The sequence below is a fragment of the Nyctereutes procyonoides genome, unplaced genomic scaffold (assembly GCF_905146905.1).
Source record: "Nyctereutes procyonoides isolate TBG_1078 unplaced genomic scaffold, NYPRO_anot_genome, whole genome shotgun sequence".
Classification (NCBI taxonomy): Eukaryota; Metazoa; Chordata; class Mammalia; order Carnivora; family Canidae; genus Nyctereutes; species Nyctereutes procyonoides.
The window spans coordinates 25,238,186-25,257,083 of NW_026575131.1; positions in this window are offsets into that span (position 1 = coordinate 25,238,186).

Below are 18,898 nucleotides of genomic sequence, written 5' to 3' on the forward strand. Positions count from 1 at the left end.
AGCTATTATTCCTGGTTCCCGGTCGGGGTTTGGGGAGAAGAGAAACAAAGAGAACAATTTGCAGGATGCAAAGCTGTAGGTCCCTTAAAAAAAAAAAAAAAACTCAGAGGAAAATGAATCGGGGTGTTTATCTCTGTAGTGTTTTGTGTTTAGATCTGCTTATAACCAAGCCCTTGGTCTGTTCCTGAAAACTTAGAGAAGTTCCATATTGACTTCATCCTTGAATCTTACTACACAGAGATGCTGATGAGTCTGTGGGCAAAGAGAGAAAGGCCAGAAAGGTTTGTTGCCTAGATGCCAGAAGCCATTAAAGGGTTTTACAATCCACCTCTCTTGCTTCTAGTGGCACATGATAAATTACCAGCATCAATCTATCTAACAGTATCAGGCTTCAGAACTTGTGAGCCATATGTTCACGTTATTGCTTTGTGCAAATAGATACTCTAAATATGCATCGATCTGGCACATTTCATGAGTATTTATCAAAATGTTCTCTTGTCTCCCAACACATGTATTAATAAAAATAATATTAAATAATACCAAGTTGCAGCCATGCACGAGATTCCAAACTGTAGGTTGTTTGCAGATTTAGTGAAGGCTATTTGTAATCATAAAGAGAAAAAAAAATAGCCCAGTAGCTGAAAGTTCTTATGGCAGATAGAATAAAGCTTGTATGTTATAGTTTTTATAGATGGGTGGCAGAGGAAAGATAGAACTATGGTTGAACTTGATTTAATCCTGATAAAAATTCTGGATTGGGTGTTCAGATATCTGGGGCAAGAACAAACATTCTTTACATTGGGAACCCTGTCTGTGTGACCATGAAATGTCACACCCCATATTTCATCTCCTAGTGTTAATCTCACACTTTATGGGAAAAAAATTAATATATTTTTAAATTTTTTCTCTTATCAATACTTTCTCCCTAGTTACCCTAGTCAATAAGAGAAGTTCTAAGCTCTGAGGAGACAGCGAGACTAAAAGTTACATTTCAAGTCAATGATATTCATTTAGAAAAAAACATCTGGAAGAACATATTTCAAATTGGCAATACCTATTATGGTTTGGGACTGAGTTTGTATAGGTCATCTGTTATTTTTCAAGGCTTTGAATTCATTGGGTTTTATTAAAACATTTAAAATTGCTTTTTTTGAGTTTGGGAAACATTTTAAATGTGTGACAGCGAATAATATAACAAATGCCTTCATACTTTCCAACCCAAATGAACAAGTTAACATTTTGTAACATTTTCTTCAAATATTTTCTTTAAAATATATGACAGGGGCTCCTGGCCGGCTCAGTTGGTAGTGTGTGCAACTCTTGATCAGGGTTATGAATTTGAGCCCCACATTGGGTATGGATGTTACTTGACAATAAAATATTTTTTAACTAAATAAAAATTCAAGAATAAAATATACGACAAAAGTTACAGATAGTGGGCAGCCTGGGTGGTTCAGCGGTTTAGCGCTGCCTTTGGCCCAGGGTGTGATCCTGGAGACCTGGGATCAAGTCCCGCTTCGGGCTCCCTGCATGGGGCCTGCTTCTCCCTCTGCCTGTGTCTCTGTCTCTCTCTGTGTCTCTCATGAATAAATAAATAAAATCTTAAAAAAAAAAAGTTACAGATAGAGTTGAAATCCTCTGCAAACCACTTAGAAGCCCCATTTTCTGGTTTACTTCCTCCGAGTCTATCACCACAAATCCAGAATGTGTCCTTCAGCCACAAATATATGTAGCCATCAATGACATGAGATGTCACTTTGTATGACTTTATGCAATTAAATAAGCGTCTTAATGAATCATTCTTCAACTTATTTTTCATTCTCATTATGCTTTCTTGAAGGCTTTTCTCCTATGTTACTTGCTGGCATTTTAAACATATATATTACTCATTTAAAAATTTACATTTCTTACTTTAATTAGGATAAGACATATCATAACTTTAATGAGTCAAAGTAATTGAGGGACACTTATAGTCCAAACACGGGACAGAATATTATCAGAAAATGCCACTCCCTTGATTTATTTCTTTGGGAACCCCTAAGACAAGGTCTTGAGTATAAGCAATCTATTGGGAGAATCCCAGGAAACAAAAGAGTAAGGAAGTAGGGGTTGGAAAGCCACTATAACTGTGCCTTACTGAAACTGGCATTGGCAGGGCTAGTCATCAGGGGCTCCATTCCACTAGGCCGTCTTTTTTTTTTTTTTTCACTAGGCCGTCTTGAAAAGCCCATGAGGGGTACCTGGGTGGCTCAATCAGTTGAGCATCTATCTGCCTTTGGCTCAGGTCATGATCCTAGAATCCTGGGATGGAGCGCCAGCTTGGGCTCCCTGCTCAGCAGAGAGTCTGCTTCTCCCTCTGTCCCTCACCCTGCTTATGCTCTCTCTCTCTCTCTCTCTCTCTGTCTCTCTCTCTCAAAGAAAGAAAAAAAGAAAGAAAGAAAGAAAAGAAAAGCATATGAAATGCTGCCTATAATTTTCTGTCTAAAGGAAGGCAGGCTAGAGGATTCATCCGCAAGCCCACAAGCTCCACTGCCCCATTGATTGAAAATGGCCCATGCTTTTGAGCTACACCTTCCGTGCGCCAGGGGGCATCAGAAGAGACTCTGATGCAGAACAAGAAGGTTACGCAGAGCACACATCAGTGGGATGTGGCCAGCCAGGATGGGTCAGAGCATGCCTGGAACTGTTGGCCTTTAGCATGGGCCAACTATCTGCTACACAACAGTTACTGGCAGGCCTTTCTTCCTTATAAATGAATCCAATTTGACCGCACAGATTGGGATTAGTATCCTTCCTCAAATTCAACAAATGACAAGAAAAGTATATTTTCCTATTCTCAAGAGTTGCCTCAGAAAATTCAGGCACAAGGTGGGGTCCATGGTTCTGAGTACATTTGCTGAGCAACTGCTATGTACTAAAGTTTTAGAAATAGCTGTGGCCCCTGCCCTTTAACTGCAATCAGTACAGGCAGCAAGGAAAATATTGTTGACTTCCTCACACTATGGGACAGCTGTTTTTTCATTCCAAGCATGGGGAAGAAAGTGGTAAAGATGGGTATTTCGGATGCCTCGGTGGCTCAGTGGTTGAGCATCTGCTTTTGGCTCAGGTCATGATCTCCACGTCCTGGGATTGAGTCCGACATCGGGCTCCCCAGCCCCCTGCAGTAAGCCTGCTTCTCCCTCTGCCTGTGTCTCTGCCTCTTTCTATGTCTCTCATGAATAAATAAAATCCATATAAAGGACATAAGGAATATATATATATATAAAATATATATAATATAAAGAAAGACAAGTATTGCTTTTTGGGCTATAGGTGGTAAGTGACTTCAAAGATGGTGACTCCTTGTTTGAAATGAATCCGAATCATCCTACTCATTCCTATCCCCTGAGCAATCATAAGACAGGAGAGGGCACATCTGAGAAAGAAGGTTCCATAGCATAAGTAGGACCAAAAGGCAAGAGCGGGTATTCAGGGTGAGTTGGAGGGGAGAAGAGATGCTTACAAGGAAGGGGAATAGCTTCAAAAGGAGAGAGGGTAGAACTAAAGTGTTGTAAATTGTTGCTGAACAAAAGTTTCTCTATCTCAACAATTTTGCTAGGCGCCTCCTGTGTTTCTTATGTGCAAAGGTGGTTTTTGGAATAACTTCTTTGTTCAGAGCCTTCTTGTTACTTGTCATTATCGCTAAGATTACCCAAACCTATAAGGCTCTCTACTGTGTTCACTCCAACTATGTGAGCACTTTCCAAATTCTGCAAGGCAGACACCCCATCAGCTGACATTCATGTGGTACCCAGCGTGTCTGTGGTTCTCAGTGAATCCAACGAACCATCCATTCGCTCACTCAAAAGGGTCTTTCTTGGGATCCCTGGGTGGCGCAGCGGTTTGGCGCCTGCCTTTGGCCCAGGGCGCGATCCTGGAGACACGGGATCGAATTCCACGTCAGGCTCCCGGTGCATGGAGCCTGCTTCTCCCTCTGCCTATGTCTCTGCCTCTCTCTCTCTCTGTGTGACTATCATAAATAAAAAATAAAAAAACAAAAAAAATAAAAAAAACAAAAGGGTCTTTCTTTTGATTAAACATTCCAGGCTTCCAATGCCAAAGGGAAGCAGAGGATTATAGTAATTATCTGGATGACTCTGGCCATAATCTCACTTTTACCTGAGTGTGATCCTTACCTTAATTGCCTTGATAGCTAGAGAGAGACTTTATTCTTGGAATTACAAAGTTATAGGGCTAGAAGGAGATCTCAGGTCATTAATCATCAGAATAATAGGGTCAACTATCTGGCAATAAAGAGACTAGACACCTCTTTTTCCTTGCATGTTTTTTGGGTAAGGGGGGGTGGATTTCTTAGCATCTTCCCCTTTACCCCCATCTTAACACCTCTTACTCCTTCTGCACACAATTAAGGTGACCAAAATTGAAATCCTCATTAGGTCCTACAAAATTATGAGGGACTTTAAGAAAAAAGACAATATAAGGCATCCTTTGATTCCTGTCCACAGTAATACCGCTTACTTTACTAGCTAAGTGTAATGTGACATTAGACTTTGAAAAGGTGAATCAAGTAGATACAAAAGTCTAAGACCTTCTAAACTCTAGCACCTTGTTTTTAGTTGGCATTTTTTTCCCTCAGTGGTGTCAAAATTCAGGTAATATCCTGTAACTGCAAATAGGTTTCAGGAGAAGACTGATTTGATATTTTTATTTAATCAATAAGGTTCAAATGTAATTTTGATTTACTGGGCTCCAAGATGTCCTCTGAATTTATATTATAGCAGCGTATTATAGGAAACCAGAACTGTCACTCCAAAAGGATGCCACCATCTACAAACTCCCTCTCTGTTTCCCCCCTTCTGGCTGTAACAGCGTCCATCATCCCTAGTCCTTTACGCTTATATAACATCTCAACACTTTTCTTGGTTTTGATGGAAGATGCCAGAATATTTGCTCCAGTTTTTTTTCTTAAAGAACTCTGCACTGGAAAAAAAAAAAAAAAGAAAGAAAGAAAGGAAGAACTCTGCACTGTATGTATGCATGGATGGCTTTTCAAAACTGTTAGAGATATAACTTAGTCATCTACTGCAGACTACATACACAATAAAACACTCCTTTTGCAATGTGATAGGGTACCTCTTTTGAGATTTAAAGAAAAAAACTCTCCAGGTGTGGTTTTTCAGAGATTCCATTTACGTCAAGATCATATTCAAGCCAAAGGATCCAGTACACTTATGGTTTTCTAATTATTAAAAGACAAAGTTGTTTAACTTCACAGTGATTGCCATTTTGCTGTGTGTATACTATAGACAGGTGCTCTGCAATATGATTTCATAGGTTAACTATTTGATCCTCAAAACCACCTTATGAGTGAGGCATATTGTTTCCATATTGCAGATGGGTAAGCTGATGCTTCCAGGAGTTCAGTTACTTACCCAGAGAGTACAAGGGCTGGAGCTGGGGTTAGAACCAGGTCTATTATCAAAAGCCAGATTTGCCAATAATCTTAATGCTCAGTGTATCCATTGTGCTTTATTTACTATATATACTCACCTGGAGCTCTACTCGCCCTCTGGATCAATGAAAGTGTGATTCTAAGTAGGACCAGAATGTACTGAGTGTACTTTAAGGCTTTAGGCGCATCCTCTGCATAGCAATATTTGGTGACTTTTCATAATGCATTTTTATAAGCCTGACAACATCATCTCATTTTGGTCTTCATTTAGAAATAATGATGAATATTAATAAGTGCTCAAGGCACAGTGTCTTTTCTCGTGAGAACCTTGTCACATGAGTGAGTGAGCTTCCAGGAAGTTTGGTTCAAAATGGAAATGTGGATATAAATGCGTAAATGGGGAGATGTGAGTGCTCTGGGCTCCGTAACTTAGATGCAACTTTGGAAGTACTGCTTCTTTCTGCCGAGGAGTTTGGGAAGACCCCAGGTTTTTTGAGGATAGCTGTTCCTCAGCCAGGAACCTTCTATCATGGAAGAATTAAATCAGTCTCATTTTGTGGAATGCTGGATGGAGGCATTCTATTTTCTGCTACTTAATATTTTAAGCAGGCTCATTTCAAGGAATACCAAGGATTGTGAGCAAACCACTAGAAGCTAGGAGAGGCATGGAACAGATTTTCCCTCACAGCCCCAGAGGGAACCAGCCCTGCCCACACCTTCATCTGGAACTTCTAGCCTTCAAAACAGAGGCAGTAAATATCTGTCTGAGACCCTAGTATGTACTATTTGTTATGGCAATCTGAGCACACTAAGTGCAGAGCCACTGGCCAGCCTGATGGTGACAGGCCCTAAAATGTTCAGTTTCCTGAACCAATACATATATATATATATATATATATATATATATATATATATATATGTATATGGACTTAATCCAATTTGATTGAGTCCCTGGTACTCTCTATGTAAGATTCCCTACAAATATTCTGTGTCAAGCATCAGGGGCGGGGACCAGGATGGTATCAGAACTAAAACTTATCACTTAGGAAAGGTTGAAGGAGCTGGAGCTAGTTTACCAGCAGAATGACCCCTGGCAGGAAAGAAGGAAAGGAAGAGTAAGGCTGATTTTCAGATAAGCTCCTTGAGAGCAGGAACGTTTCTCTGTGGCTCTTGCTGTACCCAGATCCTGTCAGAGAGTAGCTACTCTAGAAATGTTTGACGAATTTTCAAATGCAATGAAAATCTCAAGAGTCCTTAGTTGCAAGCAATAGAATACAGTGAACAAAAATAAGGCGGGGAATGTTTACTAAAAGAATATTGAATAGGGGCACCTGGGTGCCTCAGTGGTTGAGCATATGCCTTCGTCTCAGGGCATGATCCCAGGGTACTGCAATCGAGTCCTGCATCAGGCTCCCCATGGGGAGTCTGCTTCTCCCTCTGCCTATGTCTCTGCCTCTCTCTGTGTGACTTTTATGAATAAATAAAATCTTTTTTAAAAGAGTATTGAATAATTGCAGGGATGACTAAAGAACCTGACCAGAACAAGTAGTCAGACCATATTCAAAGTCATGCCACACAGCTAGATGTGAGGACCCCACAACCGCTGCCCTGAAGACTACACATCACACTTTGGGCTGCACTTGTCACTGTCACCTAGTAACAGAGACATGTTTCACAAACATCTTGCAGTCTAGGTTGGGTTTACCTGTATTGCATTTCGGTCCACAAAAATAGAATATTCATAATGTCCTCTGGGACTGGGCTATATGTAGGGTAGCTCTGATGCCAACTATTTCAACAAGGAGAACTGCTCTCAAGGAAACAGTCACCTCTATTCAATGCTTGCTCTGTGCTGGGCTCCAGATACCGCATTCATCTTTTCATATAGTAATTTCAGCAACTCCAGAGACCATATGACATGCCCACTATCTGTCAGGCCATGTGGAATTATATATGTATGAGACATTTAATAACTGTGTGTCATTGTCCTCTGTGTCTCAGTCTTCCACTCTATAAAATGGCAATGATTTTTAAATGACCTACCTTACAAATTCATATGAAGATTACACGTTATGTTATGTTATGTTACTGAGCAAATATATATGAAGTAGCAAGAACAGTGCTTCACATATAATACCCCCGTTCAACCCTCCAAGGCTAGTGTACCATTTTGTGATGCTGTAACTGAAGAGTAGCCTGTGCAGGATCACACAGAGTAGTTGCGCCTGGATTTGAACAGAAACCCACCTGACTCCAGAGCCTGAAATCTGAGACATCCATAATATTGACAGTAGAAGTGAACTACACTGAAGTGCTTCAACATATCTATAGTACAAACGCATAGAGTTTGGGGCAACAAAGAAGTTATCAGAGTTTTCAAAACATGTTTTCTGCTTTATTTTTGCACTTCTGTCCACAAAATTCCTTGGAACTTCAGTAGTTTTAAGTATTTCTTTCATATACAATCAGTTTTTAAAAGCCCATAGAGGCAAATAAGAGTACTCAATTTGCAACTTGCTTGGAGTGTGAATGTAGAATGCCTGAGCTGGAAAGGCAAAAATGCTGCTTGCCCAGGTGTGTGCTTTGGTGTGGTGAACTGGGTTGGACTCAGTCTAAATTAGTGGCAAGTCAGCTTTAGACAGTGCTTCCCATCCCACTAGGAACAAGAACATTATTTCATTTCTTTGTAGGAAAATATGTATAAAATTTCAGAAGATTCACAGGCCTCTAGAACCCATCTATGAATTCCAGTGAAGAGCCCTCTTTATTAAGTTCTATTTTCATATAAGTAATCTCTTCACCCAACCTGGGGCTTGAACCCACAACCGCAGGATCAAGAATCACATGTTCTTCCAACTGAGTCAGCCAGGCACCCCTCCAGTAAAGAACCCTTCTTGATTAGTGACTCTAAGCCTTTTAGAAAGCATACAATCAGGGTGCCTGGCTGGCTTGGTTGGTGAAGTGTGCAACTCTTGATCTCAGGATTGTAAGTTTGACCCCCACATTGGGTATAGAGATTACTTAAAAACAAAATCTTAAAAAGAAATAAAAAGCCTGCAAACATTCTTTTAGTGCAGCAAAAAAACACCATAATCTACCCACACTCCTTCCTCCCAATGTCCAGGAGGAATCTAATATCTGCAGGCAATTATGTAAAGTTGCATGGAAGCCAGATTTTTTCATCTAGCAAATACTTACTGAGTGTCCACCATGCATTTGGTATAGTTTCTAGAAGCTGGTGATATAGATATGAAAGAGATGAACAAGGCCCTTTTTCTTAGAGAAATTCCAGGGATGAGACTGGCAATAAGCATAAAAAGCAATGTAGAAACAAAGTAGGATAAGGTGACCGAGAGTGACTGGTAGGTGGCTACTTTAATGAGATGAGCAGGGAAGGCATCCCTGAGGAGTCATTTGGGCTGATACCTGAGTGGCAATATGGAAACAAATGTGTGAAAAATTAAGAAGTTGCATTCCAAGGCAGAGGAAATAGCAAATCCAAAGGCCCAAATTAGGTGATGAGCTTGATCTTCCTGGAATAAGGAGGAATAGAGACAGGATGGGTACAGCTGGCACAGGGTCAACTAACACTGAATCTGAGGCCTCAGTAACTGTGATAGCACACTAAATTCAGTTTCTGGATGTCAAATTTGTTTTTTTTTTAAGATTTTATTTATTCATGAGAGACACAGAGAAGGAGTGAGGCAGAGACATAGACAGAGGAAGAAGGAGGCTCCATAGCAGGGAGCCCGATGTGGGACTCAATCCCAGGACTCCAGGATCAAGCCCAAGCTGAAGGCAGACGCTTAACCACTGAGCCACCCAGGCATCCCTGGATGTCAAATTTGAATAAGCATCAGTAATCTCTTAGTAATTAATAGGTTTTTTTAGGAAAAGACTCTATGTGTAATAATAATGAAAACTAGGAAACCAGCATTTTTTTCAGTTATTAAATTCCTTATCAGAAAGCCTATGAGCTATAGATCAATTTTTTAAAAGATTTTGTTTGTTTATTTAAAGACCACATGAATGGGGGGAGATACAGAGGCAGAGGGAGATAGAATCTCAAGCAGACTCCATGCTGAATGTGGAGCCCCACACAGGGCTCAGTCTCATGACCCATAACATCATGACCTAAGCTGAAATCAAGAGTCATTTGCTTAACCAAATGAGCCACCCAAGCACCCCTAGATTAGTTTTTAGGAATTCCTGAGCTCAATGGCTTCTGGAGGGCTCAAAACCACCTGTATCAGCTGGAAGCTCAAATCCACCAAATTTTGAGACCCCACTTCAGCCCTCACTTCAACCCTCACATCTGCAACATGTCTAAATCGTGTTCCAAATATGTACGTACTTTTGGAGAAAAGGCCAAGTTCCATGTTTCCAGCAGAGATATTTTAAGTTTGGAGGCAAAAATAAAACTAATTACAATTCTGACTATAAGTCAAGACTCCAATGGACTTCCTAAAAATCCATTGGAACAGTTAAGTTTTTTCTAAATTGCCTCTGCCTCCTACAGGAGAGAGAGAGAGAGAGAGAGAGAGAGAGAGAGAGAGAGAGAGAAGGTGGGGAAAGAGAAATTAATTGGAGAAAACACCTGCCAAAGTTTTTGCCCTGCCTCAGAATTTCAGGAATGCCACTGTGATGGATTCATCTTAGTGCAGATGGAATCAAGGGCAGTGGATGGTGGAGGATTCTATCCCCCAGAGCAGTAACCATTCAACAGCGATTTAAGCAAAACATCAAGGGGACAATGATTCCCTTAAGGTTCTTGTTACCAAGTAATGCCAAAAGCTGGTTGCACTTAACTTTGAGTAGCTCTGCATTTTTAACCCATGTTGAAAGAACATGGAGATCTTTTCAGGTTATTTATTTAGTTCACGGAGAAATTTAATAAATAAAACACACTAGCTTAATGTCAAAAGAAGGAAAATTGAAGATTTGCCCCATCATCAGATCATCAGGCTGTAGGACACAATTGAATGCAGTAGAACTTGGAAATGTATGGTGAGATTAAAGGGTTAATTCAGAGAACGTTACCTCAGTTTTTATACTTTTTCTTTTTTTCTTCCTTTTTTTTTTTTTAAGAGAGCAGGGGGTGAGGGAGGGAGCAGAGAGAGGAGAGAGAGAATCTTAAGCAGGCTCCACATCCATTACAGAGGCTGACATGGGGCTTCATCTCACAACCCTGAGATCATGACCTGAGCCAATATCAAGAGTCTGATGCTTAACTGACTGTGCCACCCAGGCACCCTGCAGTTTTTATATTTTGTGTTTGATGAAGGGCTTTCAAATATTTTACTTGGTCCTCATAATAACTCTTATAATTAGCATGTAAGGATTCTTTTAGGCTATAAATGAAAGAAACTATCTTAAACGTGCTTAAGCATAAAAGAGAATACATCAGCTTATATAAAATGTGCTATGTTCAGGCCTGGCTAGATCCAGAAGCCAAACTACTCTACCTCTCTCATTATTCTCTCTCATTTTCTCTTGCTCCTTCCCTCTCTGTATCTTAACTTCATTTTTTTCAACATTTTAGCACCATCTTCTCCTTTTGTAGATGGCTTCCTACAAGCAGCTAAAGCTTACATCATCCTTGTAGACTGTAATTCCAGATAAGGCAGTAATCATATCATGTGTAGAGATTTTAAGTGATCCTGCTTTGGCCTTGTACCCACCCCTTGAACCAATCTCTATGAATGGTGGAGCTATGGCTACTCCAGTGGCCAGGAAGTAGATTTGATTGACAGTCCAATCATAGCCACATGGAATCACAGGGTTACCGTCTCAGCCCTGGAATGAGGAATGCCAAGCTGGCAAAAGCTACAAATAGGCAATGTTGGGGAATATGGGTGGCTTAGTTGGTTAAACTTCCAGACTCTTGATTTCAGCTCAGGTCATGATCTCAGGGTCGTGAGATTGAGCCCTCCCACAGGTGCTGTTCTGGGCACGGAGCCTGCTTAAAATTCTCTCTCCCTCTCCCTCTGCCCCTCCCACCCCACTTGAGTGCTGCTCACTCTTTCTCTCTCTCTCTCTCTCTCTCTCTCTCTCTTTCTCTCTCTCTCTCCCTCTCTCCAACAAACCAAACAAAACAAAAACAAATAGGCAGTGTCGATATTGTTAGCCTCATTTTGCAGATGAAGAAATTTTAACAGTGGACTTGACCAAACTAAAAGATGTCTGGTGATGATGGGAATATTTTTTAAAAATTTAAACAATTTATTTAACAAAAAAATAATAAATAAATAAAATAAATTTCTTTAACAGATGATTAAATCTCCCATTCCATAAGATAGATGAGGTTTAAAGTGCACAGTAACACAGTGAGTTAAACCCACACCAAAGTAAAAATGTCTGTTATAAGATCATTCTCTGAGAGTCAGTCTTATTTAAGGAGATGAGTACAGTGCATATATAAAGGAGGAAGGAGAAATGCAGAAAGGAGAGTTATTTGAGTCCTTGTCATTTCCCCTCTAGACTGCAGACTTTTTGTAGAAAGAATCTGTGACTTCCCTCCTTTATCCCCTGCAGGGCTTGGCAAATGATAGCAAACAGCAGTAAATGTGAGCTGAATAAAAAGAAATAAATTAGCACCCTTTGCTTGTCCTCGTTTCCTCAGTAAATTGATGTGAGTTCAATATATCACCTTTAATGCTATGTCCATCTAAGAGACAGAACTGACCTTCTGCATTGGCAGAAACTGAACAGGGGATTTGACAGGGATTTGAGAGCTGTGCACATAACCTGGAATCATGAATTTACAGATCAGAGCTGAGTTTTAAATAGCATATGATTCAACTCTTCTAATTTTATATATCAAAGAATGGATGCCATAAAATGCATATCAAGCCCCAAGTGTTCTGTGGGGGGAAGTGGTAGAGGAATGTAGGCTACTGTCCTTGGTTCTGAACCAACTACTCCCTGCATAGTCTCTTTTCCTGACGTCGGACACTTATAATCTGCCCGCCCTCACCTGCTGCCATGGGTTTTTCTGCATTTTTGTTTTCAAGGTGGATAGGAAAGAAAGATACATTATTTACTACCACAGAGAAAATAGAACTGAGCCTTGCATCACAATATATAAGTTATTTCACAAACTTTTGATAGTTCTCTCATTTTTCTTCCCCAGGATTTGCTTATGCTGTCCAAAGAAGTGAGTCAGTGTGCCCCAAGTTCACAAATGAACTGGAGGTTCCAGGTTTCCTAAATCGAATTCTGTTGCATCCCCCCTCTGCCGCACCTTACTGTCTAAACTAATATTTGAAAACTCCATACTAAGAGTCTTAACAACAAGACATTGCCATCCCTCCTCCTAGATGCCTGTGAATTTGTTGTCTGTGGCTGCATAATAAATCTGCCCCAAACTAAGGAACCTGAAACAAATAGGGATTATTTTGCAGGATTTCAGAAGCAGCTGAGCTGAGAAGTTCTGGCTCAACCTCCCTCATGAGGTTGCAGTCAAGGTACCAGCCCAAGCTTCAGTCAACTGTAGACTTGTCTGGAGCTGGAGGAGCTGCTTGCAAGGTGGTTCATTCACATGGCAGGCAAGCTGGTGCTGGTTGTGGGTGGAAAGTCTCAGTTCCTCACTATGTGGGCCTCTCAGCAGTTGAGTATCTTAAAATATAGCAGCTGGCTTCCCCCAGCATGGGCACTCCAAGAGAGTGAAGTAGAGGTTGCAATGTGTTTTATGACCTGGACTCTAAAGTCATATACTGTCTCTTCCATTAGCCCAACAAACCAACCTGATACAAGAGTATGAAGACTAGGAGCCATGGACCATGGAGGATTATCTCTGAGGCTGGCTACCACAGCTTCTTGCATGAATTCTTATAGCACTTGTACCACTGTATTACAATTACATCGTACTTGCACCTTTCCATGGCAGACACAGTTATCTGCCTACCAACAGCCATTATCCACATCCTCCTTGCTAATTGAATCCTGATTTTGTACAGGTATTGGAAAGCACTTTTTCCAGGGATCAGCAAACTGTGGTCCATGGCCTGTTTTTCTACAACCCATGAGCTAAGAATAGTTTTAACATTTTTAAAGGTTATAAAAATTAAAACTAGAAGAATGTGAACCACAGATCATATATTATACACAAAGTCTAAAATATGTGCTACATAGCACTTTACCAAAAAAAAGTGTGCTGAGTCCTGGTCTAAGCCACTCATACTAATCCCATTCCCAACTTTCTCTGCAGGGTTTAAAGACAGGCAGGTATCCCAATTTTGGCATGAAGCATATGAGGGTCTTGGGGAGCTTCTGGAAATAATTTTTCTCCCTCATAAGAATGGATTCATGAGGGGAGATCCTTATGCCTCTCATCTGTCCTGCCTTGAGGGTTGTCTGATGAGAATGGCAGGGTGACAGCCTTTTGCAACCCTGAGGGGAAAACCAGAAAGATTGTGGAGAAGCTGACCCAGCCAGACATCTGAAATTGTTGAACTGTTCAGTTAACCAATCCCCAAACAATCTACTTCCAGATTTTTTTACATGGGAAACTTACAACTATCTTTAAGCCCTTCTTTGGGCATTTTGTTACTTGTAACTGAAAACATTCTAAGTTATATATAATGCCTCTAGACTGAGGGGCAACAATATGTTTCTCACAGAATCCCTCATTTCTACCATAGGGTTTGGCATAGAATAAAGTCTTAGGTATTAGTGCTTGTCTAGATCATAGTTTCCTAACTTCAGCACCACTGACATGTGGGGCCAGAGAGTTTTCTGATTGGGGGCAGGGGTGCGGTCCTGAGAATTGTAAGGTGTTTAGCAGCATCCCTGGCCTCTGCCCATTAGATGTTACTGACACCCTTCCCTCACCTTGTGATAATCAAAAATGTTCCCAAACATTTTCAAATGTTCCTGAGGGACAAAAATCCCTCACACTAGTTGAGACACACTAGTATAAATGATGCTTAGGATATTAATTTCTAGTGTGGATTACTTATTAGGCTAAACTTCAGGTCAAATAATAGGGTTTAGTCAGACTCCTGTCAAGGCCAAGTGGCCTTGGAGATAGTGGGGCCTTGAGAAGGCTAGATGGGACCCAAAGGACAAAGGAAGGGGAGAGAGGTAGGCACTGTAGAAATCTCAGCTGGGTCACAAGCCGGCAGTACTCAAAGATCATCACCACCACCAGCCACCTCTTCTGGTTCTTTTTGGCATGGAGAAGTTAGTGGAGCATAATGAGAAGAGTTTCTTAGTCTAGGTTTTGGACAAAACAGTCCTGGGGACCACAGAGGGCCAGATGACAAAGATGAAAAAGAAAAGAAGTGTGATCTTGCTAATGGTACCCAGAAAGCTCAGGGAGGCTGCAGCCCTTTGGGGCATAGATTTTGATAAAGGACAGGGTGGGGGGCAGGGGGAGATGAGAAGATAGCACATAAAAGTGGCTGAAAAAACACAACCCAGTAATGAGCAAACTCTATCATTGTATCAGTGTGATTCCCTGTAACATGCCTGTTCTCTTTTGAAAATACAACAGAAAACTTTCCATCAAACTGTTTTCTGTCAAATGCTGGCCCCTGACAGATTGTGGCATATGGTGGTTTGTCTTTTAAGTCACTGGGGTTTTCTCACTCAACTTCGCCAAATGGTGGCTGTAATTATGGCAGTAAATGCCTCTCAAATGACAGATTTTTTTCCTCCTTGAAAGAGTGAACATTTTAACAAGGATGTCGAGTAGACCACAAAGAACTATGTGCTGCAGGGCTTCTTGGAAGAGAGGCTAGAGAATGCTGTTCATCACTCAGAAAGAAGGCTGATTTCCTCAAAAGGGCTGGAGCAAAGAGATAGAAAGCCTAGAGCTCCAGTCCAGGCTTGCCGCATGCTAGCTTTGTGACCTTCCTCCAGCAACTCCCTTGACCTCTCTGAGCCCTGGTGTCCCCAGCATGGAGTTGGCAGGATCCAAAAAGATCACCTACAGGAAAAAGCTTCCTTAACTGCACCCAGGTATGCAAGGAGGATGGTCATCCTCGGCCCCTCGGTCTCTCTGTGACAGGGGAACAGCCTACTGCCAGCTTATGGAGGGTTCCTGCTATGTGTTCAGGCACCCATCAGCGGCCTTGAGATATTAGATGAATGCAAATCCGATCCTCAGTCCCTTGCCTAAAATTCTTCCAAGTGCCTCCTTGTCCCAACCATAACTTGGGTGGCAAGGACCACCACAATCCAGCCCTCCTTATGCTCAGCCTTAGATTTTGTTGCTTTGCATGACCCATCTAGGCTCTAGCCATCCCAGAGAGCTTGCTGTGTGCCACACATGCCACTTTCTCTTGCCTCCAGGCTTTGATGTATGGGTTACCCTTGACACAGAATGTTCTCCCTCTTCCGTGGTGCCTGACTTGAGTAAATTCTACTTTTGCTTCAAGTCCCACATTGAAGGTCACTTTCCCTGTGTTGTTTTTTTTTTAAAGTATAGATTCTTTTTTTTTTAATTTTTATTTATTTTATGATAGTCACACAGAGAGAGAGAGAAAGAGGCAGAGACATAGGCAGAGGGAGAAGCAGGCTCCATGCACCGGGAGCCCGATGTGGGATTCAATCCGGGGTCTCCAGAATCGTGCCCCGGGCCAAAGGCAGGCGCCAAACCGCTGCGCCACCCAGGGATCCCACTTTCCCTGTGTTACAGACTAAACTGTGTCCCCTTTAAATCCATATGTTGGACCCCTAACCCCTAGTACCTCAGAGTGTATTTGGAGATAAGGCCTTAAAGGTGGTAATTCAGGGGACTTGAGATCATAATCCAATGTGACTGGTGGCCTTCTAAGAAGAGATTAGGATCTAATATGTGGAGGGAGGACCATGTGAAGACAGCTGTCTGCAAGCCAAAAAGAAAGGCCTTAGGAGAATTCAATTTGCCCGCACCTTGATCTTAGGTTTTGAGACTCCAGAACTGTGAGAAAGTAAGTATCTGTTGTTTAATCACCCCTGCCCCCACCCTGTCTTTGGGGTGTCTTGTCATAGTGTTATGGCAGCGCGAGCAAATTAATACACTCTAAGAAGTCTGCTATGAACTCCCAGAGACCAGCCATCACCTTCTCACACCATCCTTTATTTCTCTTTTCAAAATACTTATTGTATGGTATTGTCTCCTTTTGACGTTTTCTTTTTTTTTTTTTTTTTTTTTTTTGGTGAGGGGGAGAGAAATGAAAATATTACTTTACTTTAACACCAACAATGATGCAATATAACAACACAGAGAAGAGGCAGTGAAGAGAAGACATTCAGGCTTCCTGTTCCCTAACCAGCCTTGACTGTAATGGCAAAGCCAAGCAACCTGGAAGCTCCTACCTCACCTATCCTCTCAGTGGAGTGGGATGGGGTAGGGAATTGGAAATCCAGGGCTCAAAACTTAGAGAAGGACTGATGGCAAGTGTGGGGAGAGGCTGCATGGCTGTGGGGAGGGCCCATGAACATGTCCCCGGCCTTGCACAGGATGGAGTCCTTGGCAGCATCATAGGGATGCTCCCAGGATAGGATCTCCAGAACAGCACCAATGGAGCACTGGTGGGTATCAGTCACATGTCACACCATCTCTGCAATGTATTGGTTGGTGAGCATGATGTCACTGTCATCCCAGTTTAGAAACATCGATCTCATTGATGGTGTATCCTTCTCCACCACCAGGAAATGGCAGGGTGGTCGTTCTTGTTAAGCTCCCCTATGCCACCCAGCAGGAGACCACTTACCATGTCCTTTTAACTAACCACTGCAACTAGCTTCCCCCTGTCATTCTTGCTAACAGGAAGACTGCTGCTATGGACTCTACACTCTGCCTCCTTTTTAATATGTGGGTTTGTGTTGGTTGATGAGATGTCTTGAGGAGTAGATGACTGAAAGTCTTGAGGTCAGAGATTGTGTGTCCCTGCATGATCAAGACTGACCTGATTCCCTATAGGCTTATAGATGATATGGAGTATGTTTTCTATAGGTGGATGGATATGAATGAAAAAGTATTATGTCAGTTATCCAGATAATTTAGGCCAACAAAAATTCTCATTGAAGAATAGGCCTGGATTTGGAGCTGCATCTTTCTAGGCAGTTTACCTAAATTCCCTGAACTCTAATAAAAGCATCTATCCTTCACTAGACCTATGAAGTCACAGATTTCAGATGTCTCCCAAATTTGGCTCTGGAAACATTAGCAGTGAAAGTAAATTTTCTGGTGGGTTTTCCATTATATATCTTGGTTCTGTGTCTTGCCATTTCTACAACACATTTCCCACAAGAGTAAGGAAGGGGAAGATAGAAGAGAAAAGAAAGATTCTTCCAGTAATTAGGAATCTACAATCAAGAAATTGTCAAATAAAAAAAAAGAAATTGTCAAATATCTAAACTTGGTACATCCTGCTACACCCCAAATCCATTTATACTGATTCCATAGGAAAGCAACTGGTCACCATTTTCCATGTTACCATCAATCACAGTGCTTATTGACAGAGTTTAGAGGATAAATCCAAGCTTAGTGAAGTTCTTTTAAAGAAAGGCAATACCAGGATGCCTGGGTGGCTCAGTGGTTGAGCATCTGCCTTTGGCTCAGGTTGTGATCCCAGGGCCCTGGGATTGAGTCCTGCATCAGGCTCCCTGCAGGGAGACTGCTTCTCCCTCTGCCTCTCTCTGTGAGTCTCTCACGAATAAATAAATAAACCCCCCCCCAAAAAAAAAAGAAAGAAAGAAAGGGAATACCAATTCCTGCTTTTAGTAATTGAAATTATCCAGGAATACCCTCACTAGTTCAGCTTTTTTGATATTTGGATAGCAAACAATTAAAAGCTGTGACAGCCAGAGGTAACAATTAAGGGGGGAAAGAAAATGAAGAGCTCACAAATACATTCAGTTTTATCAACTTTGTCAGCTAAGTGTTCCCTTTAATTACTATTGATTTTCATAATAGTTTATTAACCCAATATGCCAATTCAAGTTTGTCACAGACTATTGTGCATGTAAGAGAATTGATTTTATGGTTTTGGAGGGGAGGAGAGGCCAAGTGTTTGGGGAATAAATGCATCCCCTTGCTCATTTGTATCTGATTTTTAAAATTGTTTTGCTTGGGCAGAACTTTATTTTATTTTAAGTGAATAGATCAGTCATCCTGACAGCGTTTTAGCTCTAAGCACTGGCTTCTGAAGTAGTATATTTACCCACTGGTTTTGTGGGGCGGAGGAGAGATGGAAGACAGAACTAATTTGATAAATCAAGTCAATAAAACCACCTTATAAATTTCATTATGAAGATTTTATAAATGCAGCACAGGACTTGTGTAGAGTTGAGAGAATCAGGACAAGATTCACGTTTTGCCACTTGCGACTGCTCCTGAGCCTTCACGTGTCCTCATGAGTTAAAATGGGGTTTTGTGATATCTCCGTTACTCTGACTTTCAGAGTAGGCATGGGGCCCAAGTGAGATCATAGAAGGGCTTCTTAAAGTTTAAAG